Genomic DNA, 24761 nt, shown 5'->3' with positions numbered 1-24761 from the left:
CGCTGAGACGAAATGGCCTCAAGTGGCACCAGGGGAGTTTTAGATTGGATGTAAGGACAAATTTCTTTACTGAAAGAGTAGTTAAACATTGGAACAGGCTGCCCAGGGAAGTGGTTGAGTCCCCATCCCTGGAAGTATTTAAAAGACGTGTAGATGAGGCGCTTAGGGACATGGTTTAGTGGGCATGGTGTTGTTGGGTTGATGGTTGGACTCGATGATCTTGGAGGTCTCTTCCAACCTTAATGATTCTATGATTCTATTCTAAGTAACCTCATGTGTTCTTCCATGCTGCCCTCACACCAAATACAATCCCCAATCTAAAAGAAGCAGGAAAAGCCACTGGTGCTCTTTTCTTGAGTACCTCATTAAGGCTGTCTGTTGTGACAGCGGTGAGAGATTCCCAGTGTTATGTTTTGGGATGGAGATGACATGCCGGGAGGTGTGCCCTCACCTGGCATTGGCAGAAGCTGTGCAGCCTGCCTGGCTGCACTGCAGCTTACTGTCCTCTTTTTGCCCTTCATCTCACTGCAATAACTCTCTTCCACCTCTAAGTCCTGGCTCTTGGTCTCTGTGCACCCTATGTAGCCAGTTACGCCTGTGGGAGCTGGGTACGAAGCAGGCTTTTGATTTTGAGGTTTGCATTCGCTGTGCGCAGGAGCCCCCGGCCACAGAGGTGCAGCCACAGCATCTCCACAGGCTGCTCCCCTCCGCCCAGGGCCTGCGAGCTGCCAGGGGCTCTGCCCCCCAGCAAGCCCCAGTGTGGGGATGTCACAGCAACGCCTGTCTTTGATAGCAGCGGCTCTATTTTATCTTTGATGTAAGCCCTTTACTCAGTGGAGCGGGCACGCTTGGTATGCCATGTGCTTCTGCTGCATTCGGCCAGTAAATACTCCTTGGGGGCTCCTGGAGCCAGAGAAGTACATTGGGGAGCTTTAGTTCAGGGGTGCCTGCACGATGCCCCTTGGCTATATGTAAACATGCCCTTAGATAACCCTCGCTGCACCTCCAACCAAGCCCACAACTCACAGGGTGCTGCAACAAGCTGCTGCTCTTCTTCCCTCTTGATTTTATTAAAGCTCTGGAGCAGAGAGAGCTCTGCACTTTCACATAGCCACGAGCAGCAACCTCCTCCAGCACAGAAATAATAATAGTAATGTCATTTCTGTTATTATTATGCTGAGCTCTCTCACATATGCGAAGTGGTTTTCCAGTCCTCGTAATAAAATGAGGACCTGAAAATGCTAGGGTAAAACCCTCTGAATGTAGTATTGCTCTTCTCTCTTAATTTCTCAGCTCAGAAGAGTGGATAGTTTGCACAGGGGATCTCAGAGACGTCTTCTGCCTTGTGCATGGTTGAGAATTCACAGGTGAATACTTGGGCACTCTCTTCATAGCAAACATACATTTCTCTAGCTCAAAACTGGAAGCCATCGCTGATGAAGTCATAAGCTGGGTAAAATCACAAGGCTATGTGGTCAGATTTAACTCTGGCTAGGAGACACACTGAGTGCTGGTCTGATACTTACTCTGAAGTCAATTCTCTTGGAAGGGAAGTGAAAAATGCAAAGTGCAGCAGAAGCAGTTTAGCAGGAAATTATCGTTATGTACCACAAGCTCTAAGAACAGAACAAAAATCAAGCCAAGCAGAATTCAGCTATTTATTAATCCTTGTAAAAGGGAAAAAGAAAGCAAAATCAATTGCCTAAATTCACAATTTCTGTCTCTCAGCATACAGAAGCAAGGTCTGAGAGGCCCCCAAGACAACATCAGATATCACTGCAGCGCATGTAGACACTTGCATGCTCAGCTGGGTGTGAGCTTGTGTAGAGGTCAGGAGAACAGCTATGAAGGTTTGTGCCTGTGGGAGGGAGGGGGAATTCACACACATCCCATAATAGTCATGGGTGGTTAGCAGAAAAAAATGTACTCAAATGACTCAGTGACTCCAAAATAATGGTGAGAGCCGAACCCCCTCCACTCTCCAATGGACAGAAATACGCCAGCAGGACACGGGACACAGGCTGTGGGACTATAATGCAGAAAAAGGAACCCATCAAACAGGAAGGTCACCCAGATACGTGAGATCTCTGTGCCACATAAGCCTTATGTTAGTAAACACTGATGTTCCTTTTGACCTAAATAGCTAGGTAAAATTAAAAGGCTTTTTTTTTTTTGTTTTGTTAGCAATTTCCAACAAACCCAGGAACATTTATTGCAATTCAGACTACTTGCAAAAATATTTAAGTGTGTGATTTCTTGGACACAGGAGAAATCAAATAATCATGAAATAGTTTATTTGCAGCAACAGATGACACTAAACCAGAAGGCCCCTCTGCGGGCTTCTGGTAGGACTGTCCACCTGCACTGCTTCACACTGTCCAGCTTCTTCTCTGTTCTGTGCATTAGCCTGCAGCTTCTGAGCCTTCAGTGTCTCCAGTCTTCCTACCCACCCAAGAGTAATGTTCTTGACCTTCTAACCCTAGAAGGACATATGCCCAAAGACTAATTTCAGCAGTTTTTTTAGGAAATTAAGTTTATCTTTGCATTTGCCTTGGCTTTCAGCAAAGCTCTGTGTCGATACTCAAATTTGGAAACTGTTCTTGTTTCTAATACCCACTCTGATACAAGAACTTGAAAGCCTCTGACAACTACCTTCAATAACGGGTGGCAGATGTCACAAACCAACTTTCATGAGATCTAACTCATTTTCGAAGTAATTCCTTAAAATATTCCCATGGGGCCATGATATGGCAAAAAGAAAAGTAAGATTGGGCCCTTGACCACCTTTGATCAAACATAACTCATGTTTCCTCATCCCAGGCTTTGGGCAGTTGCTGCCTGCCCCCACTGGTGAGGAAATCCCAAACGCCAAGGGTGGGCAAGCGCCAGCATCCGGCTGCATGTCTCTCACCCTCCAAAGAGGACACAGAAATCAATAACTGGTGATGCACAAGGGAAAAAAGAGGGTGCAGACTACTAGGAGAGCCAAGCATCAGCAGGAGTAATTAAAAATTACAAAATATCCACACACCTTGCTGGTAAATAGGGACAGAAAGCTATGTGAGAGGGAAATTTTCAAGCTGACAATATTTTATCTTTTTTTTTTTTTTAAGTGAAGAACCACAAAAGGAATACACATCACACTGAAGAGCAGATTACACTGCAAGCCATTATGAGAGCTGGATTTGCAGAGAATAAATGTGCACTCTCAAATCAGGTATAGGAAAGTTAAAAACACTCTGCTCGCCTGTCAAGCCAGCTTGAGGCCTAGACAGAGTGACCAGCTCCGGCAGGAATACTCTGAGGAGCGCTGAAGAGCACCAGTTTTGATCATTTCTATGATAATTATTTTACAACTGAGCATGTGAGACAATGCTAGTGATAATTATATAATTATAATTATGTGTCTCTTCCAATATTTGAAGAGGACCCCTATCCTTACCAGCCCCATATATTCACGACAGCAAAATGAACAGTGCAACATAGATTTGTGATTTTATACAAAAAATGTATTTATCAGTTCAATTCACTTACTTGTAGCGTCCTGCAGTTAGCTAATGAGGAACATCTGTATGTTTCTGGTTTTTCCTCTTTTTCAGTATTTCACAGCATCTTTTCAGCTTAATCTGAGGGTTCAAACAAGACAGTTCTAAAGAGGAATTAAATCCTCCCTACCTGAAAATTTATTAAAAATGTATATTGCAAAAGTGAAATTCACCCAGCCAACACGAAAACTGCAAGCTGTATATAGATGAATAAAAGACACAGTCCATTAATATTCATGCATTATTTTAGACTTAGTTGCAATATTCTAAGCAATTCACTGTTCTTTAAGAAATTAACCTAGAAGCAATGTTTAGGATTACATATATCATTCATACAGAATAAGAACAAGATCAAAATAAAATTATGACTTTTGATTACATATACATGGTAACTGGAAGAATTTGTGACACAGTCACAAACAGGGTCACGGACAGAGTTGATTTGACTTTTGTATAAGTATAAATAATAACAAAAAAGGTAATTCTTGTTGTATAATATTTCCAGTTCAGGTGTACTCTATCCTGAGGAAGACCTGTTGACAGAGTAAAAGGCATTGCCTATTCAGATGATAAGTCCCTCCAGCCCTACAGTTAGATAAGCTATATTAGTGGTCATAATAACCATTAGCTCCTCTGTAGGTTTTCCCATCAGGAAACCTGATCAAATATTTGGAAGGGTGATTAATGGGATTCACTAGAAGAACAACTAATGGCTTGGTCTGGTCTTAGAAAGAGAAGGCCAAATAAATCTGTGTGCCCTAAAACAGTCTCTTACCAACAAATGCAGTGCTGCTTTGACAGAAGTGTTGTTTCATACTTCATTCTCCAAGTCCTGGCCATACTAGAGGGGCGTTGCGGGCAGTGATGGTTGGAAGCCATGGGGGGCTGATGCTAGCAGTGTCTCAGTGCTGCCTCCACTTGAGGGTAGGTCTCTGCTGAAGATAAAGCTTTAAGCAGGAAGGTAAAAAAGAAGGAAGCAAGGAACACTTAGTGCAAATGGATGGTGAAGATGTGTCCTGCCCAGCTGAGAAGACAAAGGGGATAGTTAACTGGAGTGGAATGGAGTAAAGGGAGGTGGCAGGAAGCAGAGTGGAGAAGATGGTGAGGCCAAGGGGTTTACATTTAACGTAGAAGTTCAAAGAGAAGCCAGTACTAACTCATCTGTTCACTCACTAGATTAGCATTTCTCTTTGTTAATTAAATTAACCAGAAAGAAACCTAGATCAGAAGGAATTGCTTCAGCTTAATTACTGCAGACCTATACTCATCAAAGTAATCGATAATTGAACATCTCCTTCACCTAGGAAATCAAATACTAACTCAGAACTAGCTTTTATTATCTTGCAATAACCAGTTTTCCAGATCCCCTCCCACCTCTGCTGAGAACTATGAATTGCTGCAGACCCAATGACTTACACTGCCTGGAAGCCAGCCGGGACTTTCATTCAGCGCCATGTAATGGACTCCACCATCCCTGCCAGAATGCTCCTACAAAAGCAGAGAGTTTGTATGAATTTATAGGCCTTAATTGTTTTGTTTTTTTTTTAAATACTATTAGCTTAGTAATTAGTGGTTTGTTAATAATAACTTTGACAAAGCCAAAATATCTACTGGCATTATAGACAGAATTGTTTTAAGCAGGAGAGACGGAGAGGAACGTGGTGCACTGAGTCAGAAGCACCTCCCCTCTAGCCAATGCTGACACAACTGTGTTGTTAGCAGCACTTTCTACTGTGCTGGTCAAGGTGCTTTTTGGGTTGGTTTTTTTCTTTTCTCCTGAGTAGTACTCTAATTTCTTCTAATTCTTTTTCTTCTACTTCTGTAATCTTTACAATGTTTCAATTTTTTCTTTTTTCTCTTTTTCCCAGACATACCCATCCAGCCCCAGTTTATCTCAAAATTCACCAGTTTAACTTGCAGGTAGCAAAAATCATAGACCCTTTCCAGTGAGATGAGTAACAGGCAGCGTGCAGTAGCAACTGGAGAAAACAAGAACTAGGCTTTGAGCACCTATGGAAAGGTTGCAGGCAGACACCACGCAAAAAGCTAGAGGGCTCTGAAAAGTACCTATTCCCTCCCATCTGCTACCACTCCTTTAGTACAAGCTGAAGTTGAGCCGGCAGAGAAAAATCATGTAAGTGCTCCCAAATGTAGTTCAGGTCAAGTCATCTAACTCAGCATGAACAGCCCCCGAGCTACCAGCAAGGTGCTACTAGGGGCAGTAGGGAAGGTAATGCCTAGCTATCAAGGAGCAGCCACCATCTGGGAACAAACCTGATCATGCACACGAGCTACTGCAGTGGCACCAGCTTCATGCCATCGCACTTCTGTTCATACCATCATCAAGCAAAGTTCCACCAGTTGAAATATTTTTCCCCTTTAGAAATTAGGATCTTTGTTAAAAAATTAATTTTTCACTAAAGTGTGCTCTTGTTCTTAGTTTTCTTGTGGAAGACAGAAAGAAAAGCAACGCTGACAATGGCTTTACAAAAAGCTAAATCTCTGAGGTACGGTGTTTTCATTCTTCTCTAACATAAATCTGTTTCCACTGAAGCAGATAAGACAATAGTAGTTTTACTATGCATCATTGGGTTGAATTCTAAGAAAGATCGTTTGGTTGAATTCTCTAAACTAACAAGGCAACAGGACACCTACTGCAATCCAGGCTCCAGTTCCTAATGCTAACTGCATTAGCAGGCAGCCTCATAGTACAAGTAAAGTGTGGTAATACTTGGAAGAAAATCGTCAAATATTCCTGAAAATTCTACATGGCAGGAGAATTTCGCACACCTATCAATGAGCTCTGTTACAGACAGAAGGATGCTTTTTTTCCTAGCTGATAGCTGCAGCCCTGCAAACAGCTGACTACTTGAAAATCAAGCTGGGGTTCTTTTCTCCTCGTGTTATTACAGAGTCACAGTGCTGGAAGAGACCTTGTGAGGTCATCCAGTGCGTCCCCCTGCCTAAAGGGATGATCAGTTATTCCCACGCCATTTCTGACAGATACTTGGCCATTAATCATCACTGTTAATAATGATCCTGGACACCATGTTGTGCCCACAGTGCTTGCAGTGGGGGCTGTACAGGTGAATGCGCTTAGGATTTATTAAGCTCCTGCTGATGTACGGTGTCACAGGAAAAGGATCCAACTCCCTGTTCCTTACCTGTGTTGGCTTAGAGGAACAAAGACATGCAAAGGACAGGGGAAGGAAATAATCATTTACACTAGCAAAGAGCCAGGATTCTGAACACAAAGGTACTTTTTGTCTTTCTTTTCTTTTTAATTAGGATCATACTTTGTAATAGTGATCATGGGAGCAATGCATGATACTTCCTAGCAGAAATCACTCAAATTCCTGCAAGAATTTTTGCAGTATGCAGCTCTTTCAAGCATAATGGGCTTAGATCCACAAATTTACTGCTTGTGAGCTATCAAGACTATAGCAGAGAGATTCAGAATCCCTGAAAGAAAATTCACTTGCTGTCATTTCAGCTCCTGTTTCTGTGGCACTGCAAAAACCTGTAACCACCATGTGTGTGTGATGAATCCAAGACTTTGCTGTGCCCATTGGTGCAAGGTAGGAGCCAAACCAAGAGGTGCCCACCGTTTTGAACAGTCCCAGGAGCTGACCATGCAAGAGAATAAATCACGAATAAATATGCTAGATGGCATGTCAAATGGCTGAAGAAATGTCCTTTGCAGAGGCAGAAGGCCTAGAGATGGAGGAGAGGAAAGGAAGGAAGGTGAAGCGGCTTATTCAGCGTCTTCTGCCGGTTTGGATAAGAAAAATATTTTCTTTGCACCAAGTCAGCAAAAGCATTTCCTGACGTTTTGATCTCTTTGCTGCCTTTTTTTTTCAGCGAAAGCAGCTTTCTAAAAGGCATTGAACATGTGGGTGCTGGTCAAGGGAATGTATTTAACTGGCTGTCTCCAGACTTCATGCTGACTCTGTTACCAGAGCATCCAGGCTCTTTCCATCAGGGATGCTCCTGTGCCGAGGGTGAGCTTCATTTATGCAGAGCACCATTGCGTGGAGCAGGTGGGAGAGTGCAGGGGATGAAGCAGCACGAACCAGCAGCCAAGCAGAGCCCGGGAGGGCAGGCAGCAGGAGCACCGATGTGCAGAAAGCCAGTCGTGGGTGCCTGATTTAAATCAAACCCTTAGCTTTCCTTCAGCATTCACATCTGCAAGGTGCTTTCAGGTTTCCCTCCTCTCCTCCAGGCAAGTCTGTAGCCGGGTACAGCTCAGGGTTGTGCTCTCACCACCGCTCAGCTGCTGTGAACAGGCTGGGTTTTAAACTCATTAGCGCTGTGTGAAACAGCAGTGAAAATATTTCTCTGAGTAAATCAAGCAGTAAGGGGGACCTGGGGCAGGATTTGCCTCTGCTGTTTCTGAAATGTAAGAGGTAAACGGGGACTTCACTCTGCATAGAAAATCTTACCCAGGTAGAGCTGATTTTACTTTTATGGGACTAGTTGTTAATAATTTCAAATCTTCCCTATTTATGACTTTTATTATGGTTTTAGTGAGAACAGGTGAAGTTTTGCAGTGCAGTTGCCGAAACAGCAAAACTCTGTTTGCATGATTTGTAGAACTCTAGGAAAACAAGCTTAAGAAAAAACTGTAAATATTTTTAATGAATGTAAACTACTCCACTCCCTAGTAAGATTCAGGCCCACGTTTCACCCTTGCTCCCAAACCTGAAGTGAGCAATGAGGACAGCGTGGGGAGGGGAAGGAGTGGTGGGTGCTCAGGGAGGGGAGCACCGCAGGGCAGGAGGGCCATGCTGCCAGAGGAGGGGGACACGGGGTGGCCTTGCCGGAGGCAGTTGCTGCATGGCCACCCTGTGTCCTCCTCCTCACCGTGCTGTTTGGAAATGGCTAGCGTCGGTCAGAAATGCAGGCTGCACCTTTCCAAACCCGTGGTGAAGCCACTGTCCCTGCACACCCTGAGACAGAGCGGTATTTCTTGTCTGGATTGCTAAGTGGTTAACGTCCTCTTTACCTCCCCCACACAGCGATTTTTGCAATTATGTCCTATTAGGACACTCCAAACAGACAAATTATTATGAGCACACGCAGTGCCCTGGATGACCTGAGTGAAATCATCACAGCAGACTTGTGTTTTGTTTTTCAGGGGTGTAGAGCAGTCCTTCCAAGATGGGACAGCAAATGGCAGCTGCAGTAGTTTTTTACCCTGCCACTGAAGTACGGTATTGTTAATGTATGTCTTGCCAGACAGACTTTACCAGGCTGATTCTGAACTTGAAGTGAACCTGGGTCAACTGCACCTTCATACCTCATGTTATAAACAAACGCTAGGCAGCGGCACCCCATGACCTGGTGTTTTAGGGAGATGGCCATCAATGAAAAACTCTAATGAAGAAAACAGCTTCCACCAAATCTCTCCATTATGTGCTGATTCTTTTTTATGTTCTCAAACGAGGTTTTTTTCTCCTTCTTTTTTTTTTCCCCCTGTTGCTAATGAGCACTTGAGAATTTGATTTAGTTCCTTGGAATGACTGCCACTTACTGCTAGAATGTTAATCTGTCTAAACCCATTCAGCTCCTCTTACTTGGAAGTCAATCACCTGGAACCTGCATTTCAAAGAGATGCTGGCTAAGGCAGTCACAACAGCAGAGATGTTTTGGGACAACTCCCACAGTTGGGAGTAGTCTCGGGAAACTCAAAGCTACTAGACGGCAAACAGATTTGTGTTGATTCCCTGAGATAAACAGAACTGGAGTCATCCCCGACAGAGACCAAGAGCACAAACCGGGGTGGGGGGAGACACCAGGCTGTTGAGCTGCAGATCACACAAGGGATGCTGCACCGGCATGTTGCATCAGCTCCTCCGGGGGACAATCTGTAGTTAATGGTGAAAATATACCCAGGGAGGATGTAGGCAAACAAGCACAGAGGAGATATGCCAGGACACAGCCAGAGCTAAAGCTTTAAAGTGTCAGAGGAGGAGTCTGGCTTTCCAGAAGTGATTAGAGAGCTGATTTATTTTGTCCTGTACTGGCCATTTTTTTAAGCCCTGTTTGGAGGGGGAGAAAATGCATAAAATCCCATGCTAAATGTAAGAGACATGGGCGTCTCCTGAGACAGTTGATGATGTACTGGAGCTGTGTATCTGTGAATCATCCCACCATGCTTTTCTGGAAATGTTTCTCTTTTAGCTTCCTTAGTATGCTCAGAAACCCCCAGCTGTCAGGTCATGCTGCCCAGGCCAGTGGGGCAGCCACACCTGGGGATGAGTGGGAGAGCCGGGATCTGGGGGTTGCACCAGGCCCTGCCTGGGAGTGGAGGGGACCACGAAATCCCTAACTACCAGAATTGCTCCTGGGCATTGCTTTGCATTTGTTACATGGGAAGAAGGGCGTTTCACCTGCGGTACACCCCATCTCTGTCACTGTCCTTTCACTCCCTGTGCAGTTCTCTGATGGCAAACTTTGTACAAACTGCACCCCTGCAGAGAAAAGATGCAACAATTTAACAGGAAAATGGTTGCTTTGCTGCTGCTGTAGAGGAGCAGGCTGGTTCCGTGATCCCATGTGAAAAAGCACATTTTGGGAATAAGCGAATAATCAGAGTGGTTATTTGCTCTTTGAATAAAACTTTTAGCTATTTCTAAATAAGAAATGTATCTTTAGAGTGCATCTCTAGAAACCTTATAAATGAGAAATGCACAAGGAAGCTCACAGCATGTATTTTGTCAGCATATATAATCCTTTATGAACAAAGACAGCCTGAGATGGAGCTGGGCTTCGTTCAGGTACTCTTACATTTGTCTGCTGTCGTAGTTCTAAAATGGGAGAACATAGAAAATTAAAAGTAAAAACCACTATTATTATTATTATTGAATTATAAGCAAAATGGAAGGTTATGTCCATAAGGCTTAAGAGTAGCACCTACGCTGAGACCTAATGTTAGAATTTCTTAAGAAGGAACTTGGAAACGAAACACGACCAGCCTTATACACTCACTACAGAGTATGATCAAAAGTATATTTTAGCTGTAGCATATAAGTCTGGAGTATGCAGGCACTGTAATAACCTAGTACCTAAGTTTTGAAGTAAACTTTCTTAAAATTACTTAATAGTTAGCAAAAGCGGTCTGAAGGATTAAATACAGCAATAACAACATGGTTTCAGATTCTACTCTAAAAGGTTTTTTTGTTGTTCATTATGGAAGAGCTACATTTGTGAACTTAATTCTAATTTTCCACAGACATCAAGAGAAAAAACTGGGAGAAGAGCAATATTTTTCCTTTCTGAAAATTTCAGAAGAAAATGATGGATTCAAACCTCTGCAGTTACCAACAACGCACCCACTGCCAAGTCCCTCGGGGGAAGGTCGGGTACACAGTAGCACTAGCAACCTGCTAAGCCTAAGACCATCGGAGAAAAGCAGCCAAAAAATGGCCATTTTTTTGTCTCTTTGACTGCCAGGATTATTCCAAGAACAAGATATTTCCAGGAATGAACCTTTGCTGGAAAACAGAAAGTGCAGCCAGGACGCTGAGCTAATGTGGATGGCTGGCTTTGTTTTGTGAAGCCAGAAAAATCTGCCCCTGCTCATGTTGCGACCATACAGCAAAGAAAGCGGTCTTCATGTGTAAAGATATGAATGTCTTCTCCATTTATTTACAACAATGCTCAGTGAAGAGATGGAGAGATTGTAGGTACCTGTATGAACACACAAGCTGTCTAAAGTCCTGTCATCTGGGGAAGCCATTTTTTTAAATAAGTCCCCAGCTTATCTTCAGCTCACAGGTTTTAAGCTTTTTTTTTTTAAAGTTGTAACGATTTCTGTTTGATTTTAATTATCTGAGGTCTAAAGCAAAGCTGGTTTTTTGACACACAAGAGTACTCAGAGCTTTTGGCAGTGATGGGAAGATGATAAAACAAAGCTTTTTAATGTCTGGATGAAATAACCAGACCTGCCAAAAGATTCCTTTGGGAAGTGGAGGATGGTGGAGGAAGAGCGATCATTGCGGCTGAGTGACAGATGAGTGCATTGCACCAGTGAACCGATGCCTGCGCGACGGCCACCTCCCATCCCTCTGCACAGGGGCAGCCACCCCAGGCTCTGAAGCGTAGAGGGGATGCAGGTTTCCCTGGCTCGGCAGCATCTCCTGCCAAGCCATGGTGCCACCCAAGCCATGGTCCCACTGCTAGTGCAGTCCTGTTGTTGCAGAAGGAATAGAAAGACCTTTTATATTTGGATTATCCAAAACACAGCCATCCTACAGCCTGCTTCAGCCAAGCTGCTCACTTTAATGAGAAAATGAGGCCCATGTACCTACATTTTGCATGCAAATGCTTGGAACAAAGACTGACTTTGAGGGAAGGCACAGTGGCGAAAGGCACGGGGAGTGCTATTAGATATTTTGAATCCTACCTGCATCACTTTGTTTTGCTTTTTTTTCTGATTCTCAGAATTTTCTGATGCTTCTACTTTATCTTTTAAGTAAGCACAGGCACAGATGGTGCTTAAAGCTCTTGCCAGCTTAGCTATGTTGTAAGAAGTGCAAAATTAATGACTTAGCCTGTGCAAGAAGAAGCCAGTGGCTTGGCATTTAGACTGGCAAAATAATTCTTTGCTCTCTATTAGACCATATACTATCAATAGGCTTTTTTCCTCAGGTACTACTGTTATAAACTATGCTGGTAAAGAAATAACTTCAGCTGCTACAAACTACCTCAGTAAGAGGCTCTGCCACTCAACAAATGACACTTTCCTAATGCAAGCAAGGAGCTGTTTAAACTGTCACTCCACAAGGATATTTGAAGTACCTAATTTTTAAGATCTTTAAAAAGTATGTCAACCAAGGCTTGATCTTTCAGTATTTTGCACGAGTCCCATTCCCTGAAAAGTAGAGGTTTGTTGTTAAAGATGGTTGTCAATGACTGGGGTTAAGCTGTAAGCTGATCTGGAATTTTTCTAATAAAGTGCCTATTATTTAGAGAAAACTGCTGAGTAAAGCTGTTCATTTATATAATGCCACCCTATATTTAAAAACATCATAATAACATAGAGTTAGGCATACATTTAACCGTGAGATCTTGCAAAAGACACGCACCAGTCAAACTCCAGCGCACAGCACTGGTACCAGTTATACTCCTGTGCGTGGCTGTTAGAAGAACTGAAACCCCAGTGCAGTCAAATACGACTGCCTGCAATTTGCAGGTGCACTCTCCAACCCCAAGTAGTTTCAGATGTCCTGAAGAACAGCAAGATCCAGCAGTACTGTCTGAGGTTAAGAGTCTCAAAGGCTTTGTACTGGGAAGCTATCTTCCCAAATTTCAGCGTACTGAAAATGTCCAGATACAAACTCCTTCCAGCTGAACTTGACATCTCCGGCACAAACTCCTCAGCTGGCACAGTTGTCTTCTGCTTACACAAACCTCATGTCTGGAAGCTGACCTCACTTGTATGACCTAAAGAGAAAGGCATTCTGGAAAAAAACTGCTGCTATGATTTTCTTCCATGTGTTCCAGCCTGGAGTTTTGAAACCACGGGCCAAATCCCAGTCATCACTGTTGTCAGGAAAACCCAGAAAACCGCTGTCTATGTGAAAATTCCTATATTCTTTCCCACACTGCTCACCAAACAGTCACTAGCAGACACTAATCACACTTGTATTGGGATGTAAAACTTCCGACAGACGGAACTATTGAGTTTCAAAAAAGCAATACAAACAGAAACTGGTAAAATCAAGAGAAAGGGAAAAGCATGCCTTTAGAAGGAAAATAAAAGTCTAAGAATCCTCTTATTCTAAATGTCCCCTTGCTGGTGGCACACCAAGTGAGGCCCCGGCTCCAACCTGCCCTGGTGAAGGGGGAACGGCAAGCACAGCCCAGACATTTTCTTCCTTCTCCACTTGAGCAAGCAGAGCTCCCACCCCTCCATCCCAATGGGACAATTGAGCTTTTTACCACACCCTGGCCTCCTGCCACCTCCGGGAGCCCAGCACCTTATCTCGGGGCAGGTCAAACCTCCTGGGTCACAGCCAAGCTCTCAAGTTCTCCAAGTAACCACCGGCTGCGCTCAGGACAGCAACTCACCCTACCTGCTCCTGGCTCTAACGAAACCTTCAAGCCTTTCCCAGAAGGGAAAGGCCTTAAAAAAAGGAAAAAAATAAACTTGAGAAGAAAAACAACTGATTCCAGGTGACAACAAATGAAAAAAAAAGGGAAAGGATGCAAAAGTTACAAGCTTGAAAATGGATCTGTGGAGGACTGGAGGGAGACACCAAGCAGAGCACCCCTGTGAGCACCCACCACTCCTTGAAGCTGTCCAGAGAGGCAGTGGCCACCACCCAGGGCTGCTCTACACAGGGATGTGAAAGGACAAGGTGTGGACACAGGCCCACAGCCACCAAGGTGCCCCACGCAGCTTCCTCTTCCTGGTGGTACGTGTGACCAGCCTGGCCAGGGCCAGGAGGAGGCTGATGAGGAGCTCCTGCGATGTTACTGCTGCCGGATGCTGGCTCCTTCAACCCCTTACACCAGGACGAAGATTTTTTGTTATTAAGGACCTAAATATCCCTTCAAACCCTTTGGCAGGCCACACAGCAGCCCTTCTGCCCCGGCATTATCCCAGGTGAACCCCCATGGTGTCATCCCATGAACTCTGTGGTGTGGCTATATGAAATGGTAGGACAGGCCTCCTCTTTTCCTGCTCTGAGTCAGAAAAAGCTGTCTGGGAAGAACTGGAAGAGGCAGATGCAAAGTTAAAAGCTTTCTTTTCCTACTCCCTACCCCATCTGATTTTGAGAGTGAATATCAGCACTGTTTTATTACCTTGATGGCAATGCAAAGCTGCTCAGAGCAGCAGCTGCCTTTGAATATGAACTCTTCAGCAGAATACGAACTCTGACAATGTAATGCCAAGGCCAGAGAACACCCTTCGAATTTAAACCCTTTGTATTTAATAGAAAACTGTTAAAAAACCCTATTTGCATGGCCATTTAAGGCAAACCTATTAAGTTGGACTTAATAGTGCTGTGCAGAAACAATATAACTCACGGACTTCAGGTTGCAGGGAAATAACCTTGTCTTCCTCGTAATGAGTCATATCATATAATAGTCATATAACTCATTTGGGTGACATGGCAATCGAAAACAAGAGTGCTGTGTTCCTTTGCCATTGCAGGTGTTGTGCTGTACATGCAAATTGTACTTACAGGGTTCAGCTTTTCTGCAAGACCTCTGTGGTTAGTTACCGCTGGTAAATGCTAATCCCTGGGAGCAAGGGTGGAACAGAGGGAACTCCAGCCTTTGTGCCTTCCCTGAACACCTCAGGAACAGCACAGGACACACTGAGCCTCAAGCCCCAAATGCAAAGGATTGCTATCAACTAGGACTAGATCTCAGAAAAAAAAAAAAGAAAAAAAAAAAGAAAAAGAAAAAAAAAGAGCTTAGTATTTCCTTTACAAAAGCCTTTAAAATGATAATTTTTTGTTTTTTCTGCAGGCATTTGGTATACCTGGCTACATATATTCAACAGCTAGCCATTCCCATAAAATACATGAATGACAGAATTCATAAATATGGCTCTCATGAAAGGCTTCAGACAAACCAAACAGGTGAACAAAAGCTCAGTAAGACCCTCTTTGGCCTGATAGCTCTCTTCGTAGACAGACAGGCTTTTGTTTAGGTTCTTGGCATTTTGCAAGGGAATAAAAGGGATCTAACACATAGGAAATATAGAAGATGGAGCTTTACTTCTTTTTTTAAACATTTTTTAAAGCATTCCAAAGCATTGACTGGGTATAGATCACCTCACCCACATCAAAGAATGGAAACACAGCTATGCAAAAAAAATCCCTCCATTGTAGAAAAGCATTACTTTCCAGTGTTGCAAACATATCATTGTATTAAACAATAGTGTCAAATTCACCAGCTAGAGCAAGCATTTGTAAAGTATTTGGGGAAACTTCCGTGAAAGAAAAACATAAGATGTACAAGACCTAGGGCACCTCTCATAAATTACTTCTGAGATCTGTAAAAATTACACTGTTACAGCTGCTTCTTTTTTTTTTTTTAAGCTGGGGTTTTGCAGACTGTATCCACTCTCCTCAGAACTCTCAGCTGGCTTTAAGATATCAGTGTGCTTATTTTTGATAAACAATAGGGGAAACTTCTAACCAGCAGCATTACTTGGCTTCTTTTCTTTTGTGCTGGTTGTTGAAAGATAGATTGTGAATGTGGACAAGCGAGCTATTCAAAGTCAGCTCTAGTACAGATTCCACAGATCCAGCGGAGTAGCAAAGGCCTTATAAAAAATCCTGCAACATCCTATACAAAAGTTGAGAAAATAAATAAAGCTAGCGTTGTAGTCTAATGGAAAAAGAGTACGTGCTGAGTCTACCACTGTCAGGCGAATCAGGTCCAGAAATTCTGTGCCTTTCCTCCACATACATAGTAAATTAGGTAATCCATAAAATGGAAGGCTTTGGAAGTCTTGAATGGCAGAAAAACCATGTCGGTAACCCAAAAAATAGCATATGCCTCAGTGTGAGGGTCTCACACATAATTCTTCATGAACTTTGGAACCTGATTGCTCAGAACAGGATGCTTTTCCTGGAAATTGTTGTTTTGGTTCCAGTTTGGGCAGCAGCTGTCATTCAGCTTTGGCAGTTCAGCCACTGCTGCCTATCAGTGGAGATGTCCTGGCAGAGGAGGAGACACCCTCCAGAAAACAAATGAAGCAGAGTGCTGGGGGACCCTCCACAATAACCCAGAACTTCAGTATTGCCCCTGTTGTACATTACAGCCCATTGCAAACGCCGTGTGGATTCTCCTGCTAAGCCACTCTTGCAGGTGAGACCATTTTAGAAAACAGAATGTGTAAACACATCAAATGTACATAGAGAGGTGAGAATCCTTCCCTGCCTCAAGGTGTCATTCCTGGTCACACGCAGTTGGTGGGAGCTTTGCTAAATGAGTGCTTCTACACATCCTCGAGTGAGTCAGGTAAGCTACCATTTCTGGTTTCCTCATCTGGCATAACCATACATTAATTAGTAGTATAACAGTCTTTTCTTGCTTACAGGGCGGCTATGTGATCCAACGTAGTGAAATTCTGTCATAGTATAATGCTGACTGAATAGTCCTGAATTTTGACTTGAAGTGGCTTAATTATTTTCAAGAACTGGCCAGATTTTCATGAGCTCTAAAGTACCAAGCACTTGAGCATTTCTGGGCGTTATGTGAAAGACTTGTTTTGGGCTTCAAATTTGCATCTTTGTGTTCCTGAGATGGTATAAAGTAGTCAAAAGATCGTCCGGAAGAGACAGCCAAATATTCACCTTGTTACAGATAAACCCTCTCACAAACTAAAGATCGTTGCAGTACCCTTACCATCTGTCCACCTTCCACAGAGCAAGGAGTTTGAGATAAAACATACGCCAGGATCTCACCAGGCTCTTCCAGATCTGCAGCTGCCCAGGTACCCATCATAAGCCTGCAGTTCCACAGGTCTTTTTTTCAGTAGCGGTGCAAACATTAGCACTTCATCCCACTTTTTCCATTTCTGGTGCTAGTTTCCAGCCCCCATAGAAAATTTCAGGTTTGCAGGCATAACTGATGGGACTGTATGGTTGCGGGAATGAGCACCTGAGAGATGGAGGGAGCTGCCTGCACCAGCACAAGTCACCAGGAGAAATGTCTTTGGAACCACAGCCTAAGGCATGACAAGATCTTTCTTCCATCCCTTTTTTGGCTACGATGAGCAGCATGGAAGCACTGACAACCCTTGCTTCCCTCTCTGCCTGGCTGCTTCTCTTCTTTCCCTTTCCTTCCCTCCTGACTGAATCCAGAAAGAGTATGTTTAAACGCAATGAGAATTTAAAACCCATAAGAACACAGGTAGCCACAAGCACAACTTTTTTAGCAGATGCCACATCTGCGAGGAAGGGTGAAATTAAAAATAGGTCCAATTCAAAATTTCTGTTCCACTGGAGCTGCGCAGGGTTGAGTCAGTATGTAAGAAAATGTACAATTTAACTTTCTCTGTTTAGGTTAATTCTGCCTTGCAACTGAATTTCAAAACTTTACTAGAAATAAAATTTTTACCCAGGCAAATACTAGACTGGTGGAATAATACTAATCCCCATCTCATTCTCTGACATTGTTGAACAATGGCTTTTTTGTCTGATATTAGGATATTTAAGGAAGCTCATATATTAAGAGAAACCTGTCAAAAACTGTGATGAGAGCTACATAATCCAGGTCTTCAACTTCACTAGCACCAGATCGCAGATAATTTAAAAGTACAGCTAAACCAGGCCTGCAGATTTCCCAGAGCAAAGTGAGGTACCTACATTTGGTCTCCAGCTTGTATACGCTCACTGGATAGGTTTGCCTTGGTTCTTCAAATGAAAAGCTTCTCCTGCTTCCTAAGGACACATCTGAATGATGCATTTGAATGGGATCCTGTTTCAGTCCATCTCCTCTACCTTGTGAAATCCAGCATTTACTAGTGCTATTTGGCATCATTAGCAACTCCTTTATGTGTCACAAAGCCTCTAGAAGTCAGTGCAGGACTAGTTCTAGTCCAAGACTTCAAAACAAGGCCATAGTGACATAGCATACACAAAGATAAACAGCCATGGGTAAACACAGAAATACAGTTGAGTTTTCTAATATTCCACTGCATGCACAGGAGCAGGCAGATATATTTATTAACTAATTGGGATGAACTAACATGGATGTTCCTGGGTCTACTTTCGTGGTAATTTCAAATTCACCACACATAGAGGCAGAAAAAGGTCGCAAGGTACAACTTTCATTTATTTGTCATAGAATAAAGTCTGGAGACCAGAACAGCAAGATCTAGATTGCCTGAACATTACAAGCAGTGAAGGGCTGGATTCACTGAAGCTGGCCCAAGGAAGCGCAAGCATTACGTCTTCCAGCAGCAAAGACTCTGCTGGCCCATGAGACTTTCAACTCAAACTGCTGAGCTTGCTCCTGCCATCTTGATTGTGTATGGCTCCAATAGGGGCTATATAGCTGCTTGGTCAGTTCTGGAGGAGATAAATATGGATCATTCTTTTTTTGCTTTTTTTTTCTTGCAAACTTTTCCACCTGAGTGGCTCTGGCCACTGCCACCGGTTTCCTGAATCCTCTGCTCTTCAGCAGATGGGGGTCATAGGGGGTCATAACTGGTGTACAGTTTTGCAACTTCTGAGTAATTTCTAACCACCTCCTCTTGAACTGGAAAGGAAGAGATTAGGAAGGTGGGCTCTCTCTGTCTCTGGGGAATTTGGGGGAGGATTTACATCTATAGAAATCTCCCCCTGTAATGCCACCATCACCGGAGACCTCCAAAATTAAAAGCCCAAACTACTACAATGTGGGCTAAAGTAACGATGCTAGGGGGACCAGCTGCACAGCAGTACGTTTTTGCCATGACAGGTACAGAGAGGGATGGATGTTTTACTCATTGACCCAGTACAGTGGGTCTGACTACAATGATTGCTTTGGAAAACAGCTCTGAACCCTGCCTTTTCTGCCACATCCAGGTTGCGCTCTCCTATATTAAAAGCCACCACAAAGAACCCTCCAAAGCAGTGGCGTCCAATATTGTGCCTCTTACACAACCTAGATGGTTTGAATATGAAAAGTGAGGAGCTGCTGGCTCACTGCTGGACTATCAGAGGAGAAAGGGGAGTTAAAGGGTTTTCTGAAGGGCAATGAGTTGCATGGCAACGCACAGCACATGTTACCTGTAAACAAAAGCAATTAGTGCCAGGGGCAGGCACCAGGCCCTGTAGCATGGGGAGAAAAAGGGAGAACAGGGACAATAGAAGGAAGCCAGAACACTCTGTGCAGCACAAAAGGGGGGAAAAAACCAACATACATCAAGTACCTCTATGGATTTGCTTTGTGAGAACGTGAAACAAAGCGAAATGCTTTGATACTCAGCTTTCTGGATCACTAAAAGCATCCTGGGAGTCATTGTAATTGTTATCCCCAAGTTCCACCCAAACAATTAATGCTCTGCCTTCTCTTCACGTTAGAAAGGAGTGGTTTGCTACTTTTGCGGCAAAAAAATGAGGAGGCGTCTCAATGCAAATGAGGCACAAAAAGTGCAGCTGAAAGTTCAGTAGAGATTATTGTTGTTAGGTGCATTTTAAGGTTTTGCTTAATAACATGCGACATTTCGATGACTCCTACTAAACTAGCAAAGTCTTTACCCTCATGAATGTGTGCATGCATGTGTGTCTGCCATGATTTAAGGTATGCATAAGCGATTTTAATAGTTTTCAAGGACGACTATATTTTTGACAAAGCCAGCATTGTACTGCTCATGATGTCAGAGAAGAAGTGCAAGTGCAAAAGGTTATGAGCCCACATCATGAAACTACCTTTCTTGGTTAGCTACTTGGGTACCCACCCAAACACAATAAAAAAAAAATGCTACCAGGGATTTTAATTGTGGTTGTTACTTTGAAAACATTAATGCATGACTCGGCTTGAGAAATCTGAAGAATAAGAACTTTGCTCTTAAGAAAAACTTGAAAAATGAGGTCAGGTACAGTCCAGATTGGTTATGATTCCCCAAAAGTAACGTTACAAATAAAAATAACCCCAAGCCCAAATACATTATTAATTACCTATCAGGGAGCTAAAGGGCACATAGTAAATGAAGATAATGAAAAACTGTGGTAAATACACAGCAGTAATTTATCATTTTCAGGGGGAAAAAAAGGATTAGGGACTCTATCATTGAGGAGACCATTGTATAGAGATACTCCATTAAAATATACTAGTCTTTCTTATTCTAGCAAGAAATGCCAGACTAAGACTCCACTCCAGATGGAGATACCCATTCACTACAAGAATCTGTGTCAAAACAGAATACTTTTGCTATTCCTTTGCTCAATATTAAAACCAAGCAGTTCTGGTTTGTTAGATCTACGAGTTTGTTGCAAGCCCGGGGAACATAACAACAGATATACATTTGAGGCAACATTTCTTCAGAAATTTGATGCAGTTGGCTGTAAATTCTCCCACTCCAACTCTCGCGTAAAAAGATACAGGGATTATTTCCTTAACAATGTTATCCATCAACAATGATAATTTAAAATATTAGTCCATGAACATATATTTTATTGCCTTTAATTTGTGAAATTGACCTAGAATCAAGCCAAACTCTGGCTGACATTTGATGATACATTTCTTATCTTTTAAAATCAAACACCATATTATACTTATTTATATCTACTTATATTTTTATTAGCCATGAAAAAAAATGCTTTCTGTTTACATCCACATCTACTTTATATAATTAGAACATCAGTGATGAAAATATTTGTCCAAGCCCTAGACATATTTAAAAAGCAAATTTGGGATCCTTATTCTTGATTAGAATCTAATAAATGATTATGTTACAGAGATGGACAATTACTGATTGCAGACCTTTCAAACCTACATATATTAAAGCTAAATCAATGGAGCAAGATCACTGCTTCTAATAGATGCTACAGCATCGTCTGTAATGTTTTAAGTGGAAGCCTGGAGCTATACTCAAATGAAGACACAACTCATCCCACCTTTCAGGCTGGAGATAAGGTGATAGTTGAAAAAATACAAGTGATGAAAGGGGAAGGAAAATCACTTTCTTTGTAGTCTGAACAGGGTGGCAGATAAGTTTTGTTTCAGGAGAGAGTAAACAAAGGAAGGGCTTACAGAAAAATCAGTGTGAGGAAGATAATGGTGCACATTCATCCCTGGGTCTCAACTGGACTTTGAAGTAGGACTGAGTCCCTGCATTTCCTGATGGCACATTAGCTCAGGCAGAGAACCTGGAAAAAGTCAAGTTGCCCTGACTTTAAAAAAAATGCAGATATAAGGTGATCTTCAGAAGCAGTGCAATTCCTTCCCAATAGTATCAAATGTAGATCCACATTTTTTTTTCTACATATTTTCAAATGCCTGCATTTCAATGCCCAGCCTGTGCATGTGCACGCAGTTATCAAGGTGCAACTGCAGCAGATTTACACCTCAAGCTCCATCTTTCTGTTTCCAGCCCAAGATTCTTGCTTGAAGGTTATCAGGAAAGTTATGAAAAAAAGATGCCAAACCCACTGGATCTTCAGTTTCCTACTTAAACACAAATATCCACAACAGTTTCACAATATTTGACACTCATCAGGATCTTGGGCAGGCAGAGTAGTTCCTAGAAATCCCCCAGCATGGCACATGTGCAGCCAGTCTCCTTACATCATCTCCTCGTACAAAAGCATGGTGATCCCGCCTGGTGAGGCAGAGGCAGAGACGGCCCAGCCTCCTATTTTCTTCCTTTTCAGTTCAAGACTTGCACAGCTCCATAGGGACTGCTCCTAGCCTGGCTCCTCTGCGGTTATCCCATGTGACTGTGTCCCATTTCCACCTGATCAAGTAGCTCTAAACAAATAAACATGTTCACAGTGACACATGCTAGAAGTTCACCCTTTTGATTAAAGGAAGGAGAGGATCTGACGTTATCGCCTAGACACATGCTAGAAGTTCACCCTTTTGATTAAAGGAAGGAGAGGATCTGACGTTATCGCCTAGTCTGGCATGGAAAGCTTTCAGAATAAGCTCTGGCTTTGCCTCACCCATTCTTTGAAAAGGAGATTTCTCTGTCCCAATCTGACTGAAACAATTCCTGACTGTAACAACTCTGTGTGTGGCAAGACCCACATAAATTTATCCCTGCTGAAGTGGTTGCTAATGCAGCCTTTGACCATGTGATGAAGTAGGCAGATAAGGCAAACTTCATCTCAGTAAAATTCTGCTACTTTTTAATCGGGATTTAGGAGCATGTCAGGCTCGTATAACCAGTAGACAGAAGAGCAGAAGGAGAGTACAGCTAGAAATTAATATATTCTGCAAACTGTCATGTTGACTCTCATGCATGGCCCTGGAGCTTTGAGGAAGTGTTGAGCAAACCACCTGAAAAAGCCTATTTCAGAGGCAGCACTAGCTGTGAAGTTCTGGATCCGTATCTAAACCCAAACTTCGCTAAAGTATAGATTTGGGTATTTTCTACCTGGCCTGGAGGCTGCTTCTGCTCTACGGTTTAGATGCACACCTAATGAAGGAGGTTGTAGTATAACAGCCTACCCCAGAATGGGAAGCTCTACCAGAGCTTCACATGTCACAAGTTTATAAAAGACATTAAGGCAAAAACCACAGTATAAGTACCCAGTTATTGGGGTCCCAAATAACTTTATATTAATTCCTTGTGCATGAATGTCAAATGTTTTTAGGATCTGGCCAGTTATTTTCCTGTTTATTACAGTGCCCAGCTTGGTGAATGAAAGATAACGTCTTGGGCTAACAAATGCCTAATGAGAGAGGGAAAAAAGATCACTGTGACATTGCACAGTTTGAGAAAGAGACATGAGAACCAAAGATAATGACCAAAGCAGCCAGCAAAACCTAACCAGAGGGAAGTTATTGGATAAACCTGATAAGAACAAGGCCCACATCCTACAGAGAGCTTTGCACTTGCTTAACTTAGAGCATGTAAGCCATCTATTTGCTGCCGTTGCTCTGTGGGTCTACTTGCATTCCTACTATCCCAAAAGTATAAAAGTGTTTGTGGGCACAGGGGTAGGAATGAAATCAAACCCACGCAGACAACTTGTCACAGGATCTGATCCTGACAGAGTACTACGGTAAGATAAATGAACAGTAAGAAGCAAACTTGATGAAAAAGAAGAAGGGTATAGACCAAGAGATGACAGTAGGATGAATATGTTTTAGTAATGAAACAGACCAATATACAGGTAAGGTACAGGAAAAAATATATGCTCAATAGATGGCTAAACTTCCTTTTATCCATAGTTAAATATCTATTATCATGCACAGTCAATTAATTTAGGCTGCCATTTTAATTTCCTTTGCTTATGTTGCACTATTCTGTTTGTTTAAAAATACTGCACTAAATAATAAAAAGCTAAACAAACCTATACCTTCCCTTTCAACCATATTCATGTCTCTTCTACCCGGATTGCACAGCCGTCATGTACTGAATTGCTAATGATGACAGCCGAAACTTAAAAAAATTAGTACTAATGAGTACCCAACATCAGGGCCTGGAAAACACTGTCTAATTACATGATAGACCTTTTACTCCTCCGCAAAACTAAGAATAAATCAGTAGATAGTAAATGAGTCTCTCATAAATGTCTTATATTTGGTCTGTTGTACAGTAGCATAGACAAAGGGGAACTTGCCTTACTAATGATCACAGGTATTTTTCTTTAGGATTAAGTTTGAGAGAAATTGGCTGCATTGTTCCTACAACTCCCCTTGCTGGATGAGCAGTAGAGATGCAGGGAAAAGAGGTAGAAGAGAGTCGCTCCTTGCTCTCTGTGCTCTAAGAGATTGCCAAGACCAGTTATTTTTCTGAGCTGAATGAAACTTTTCATCATTTAATAAAGGGAAGTGTCTGAAAATATCTGCAGCCATAATGCAGAGCTAAAATAGTGCAGTTATATGCCACTAGTCCTTATGGAAGAAAAAATGTTGCCTTCTGGCTTGCATGCTTGTTAAATACTCTGAGATGATCCTATAGCGAGAAAAAAAATACCAAAATGCACTGATAATTACAGTGATATACACATTAGTCAGTACCAGCCCAGACATTTAGTTTCACAGCACTCAGATGACTAGTTGAAAAAACAACTAAAAAGTCACCATCCATATTACAGCTATTGACCTCGCAATAATGTTACAATGATCAGTGGGACCCCGAATGTCGGCCCTTTTACCCAGTCAGCTGTTTGAATCTAGTTAAATTTCAGTTCCTGACCCGCATGTAGGAAGAAACAATGTCTAAGAAGTTTGCCTCTCAATTAGCATTGTGACTTCTGCTCTATTTCAGAAATAGCAGACCCACGGGCTTTTTTTTTAACATTTAAAGTATTCTTAATGGAAAGGTGCTGAAAAGTGCTGAGCTGCCAGTCCTGAAGACTGGCATGTACTACTTACCCAGAGGAAAAAAGCATCCAAAACCTAGCCTTAGCTTTGCCATACTACATTACAAAACCTTCAGCAAATTAGTTTTTCCTTTGGAAAACTGCATATAAAGCTACTGATGCGGGAATTCTAAAACGCTACTGATAGTTCAGGTCGCCCTCTATCTTGGTATGTTTTCCTGAGGTGTTCAAATACGTAGAGACCCTCTGCATGCCTGCTAGTTTG

The sequence above is a fragment of the Pygoscelis adeliae genome, unplaced genomic scaffold, assembly GCF_000699105.1.
Source record: "Pygoscelis adeliae isolate BGI_AS28 unplaced genomic scaffold, ASM69910v1 Scaffold59, whole genome shotgun sequence".
NCBI classification, from domain to species: domain Eukaryota; kingdom Metazoa; phylum Chordata; class Aves; order Sphenisciformes; family Spheniscidae; genus Pygoscelis; species Pygoscelis adeliae.
The sequence above is the reverse complement of the archived record's forward strand: the minus strand, read 5'-3'. Positions refer to the sequence as shown.